This window comes from Octopus bimaculoides, chromosome 6, assembly GCF_001194135.2.
Source record: "Octopus bimaculoides isolate UCB-OBI-ISO-001 chromosome 6, ASM119413v2, whole genome shotgun sequence".
In the NCBI taxonomy this organism is placed as follows: Eukaryota; Metazoa; Mollusca; class Cephalopoda; order Octopoda; family Octopodidae; genus Octopus; species Octopus bimaculoides.
Genome location: NC_068986.1, coordinates 15,848,662 through 15,850,180, shown reverse-complemented (window position 1 = coordinate 15,850,180; position 1,519 = coordinate 15,848,662). Strand labels below are relative to the sequence as shown.

General features: G+C 33.2%; 1 long non-coding RNA gene across 2 annotated transcripts in view; it reads left to right on the top strand.

The window, feature by feature from the left end:
* LOC128248102 (uncharacterized) overlaps positions 1-1,519 on the top strand; it is a 42,846-nt gene that overhangs the window by 28,970 nt on the left and 12,357 nt on the right. The window contains exon 1 of one of the 2 annotated variants that reach the window (XR_008264367.1): positions 762-862. The exons of the other annotated variant lie outside the window; for it this stretch is intronic. This is a non-coding gene — a long non-coding RNA (uncharacterized LOC128248102). Of the gene's footprint in view, positions 1-761; positions 863-1,519 lie in introns of those variants that run through there. 2 annotated transcript variants of the gene reach the window in all.

Here is a 1,519-nt window from a genome sequence, read left to right as displayed (position 1 = left end):
TATTATTAACCTTTGGGACGTTTGGAAATTTAGCTGTCATTGGCACATATTGCAATAAACAAATGCGTCAGTCACATATAGCTCCATATCTTTTCTTTCTATTGTTGGTGGACTTACTTACAATATGCATAGCTTATACAAGAAGTATATTCGTTAGTTTGCCGCATGGGAACATGGACTACATCTTTAACAATAACATATATGGTTATATACTTATCATCATATCTACATATTCTTCGTGGATAACAGTTATGATATCTACAAATCGTTTGTTGGTGGTTTGCTTCCCATTTTCTCGCCGTTTGCCCCCTAAACCCTACATTCCGTATGTCATACTTCTGATAATCCTTGCTTGTGTATGTATAGCATTTGCACTTACGATAATATTATTGAAAACATTCAAATATCAGATTCTTTCCCAGCTCACGATCTACTCCTTCTTACCAGCTGTACTTTTGTCCATTACCTCCATCCTTATGATATATAAATTACTTCAGCGACCAAATCTCGGGCAACATTCACAACACAATCGATCAACCCAATCCAAGAGCACCATATATATCGTCATCGCTATAAATATCGCATTTTTACTAACAACATTTCCAGTGTCTGCATATGCCTCTTTACATCCACATGATGATATGTGTGAAAGTGCAAGTACATTTCTTATCTTGGATATGTTAGCGTATATAAATAATTGCCTTAATTTCATTTTATATTTTGTCGCCAGTAAAATATTTCGCAAGAACTTGAAACAAATATGTTGTAAAGAAAAAACAAGAAATAACACCAGGAGCGTGTATACGATAAAATAGAGAAAGAATGACTGATCTACTTTACACTTCATTTTTATTGAACTGAAGTAAGCATTTTTAAGCACATTTGAATTTTTTAAAATATTTTTCTGAATTTACAACTGGATATCATTCACATTATAACACCTTCTCTGACACTATCATAATGACAAATACATACATGCATACATATATGCATGCTTATATGCATGCGTACATATGTGCATACATATGAGCATACATGCATGCATATACATACCCGTAAATACTTGAATATAAATTTTGTACGCGTTTTATATGAATATTACGAAAATATCTTTACAATGATATATATATATATATATATATATATATGGTAGTTGTCTACTCCTTACACAGTTTGACCACCTCCTGCACCTACACCTTAGCCGTTTCATGGCGTCTAATGTGGCGTTTTAAACCAGACAATGTTTTGAAAAAAAATCAGATTGCACCTCTGATTTGCACTACCAATACCTGCAGGTAAGCTCTGCTCATTGTGGATCCTAACATGTCTTTTAAGACCCCCATTGGATTTGCAAGCCATCTGGCACACATCACATTCAAACTTGTGCACAGACATATAATCATATCAGAATAGCTGGTTGAACAGTCAACGATCATCCACCCCCCCAAAAAAATATCTGCAAATGTGTATATATATGGGTGTATATATATATATATATATATATATATATATATATATA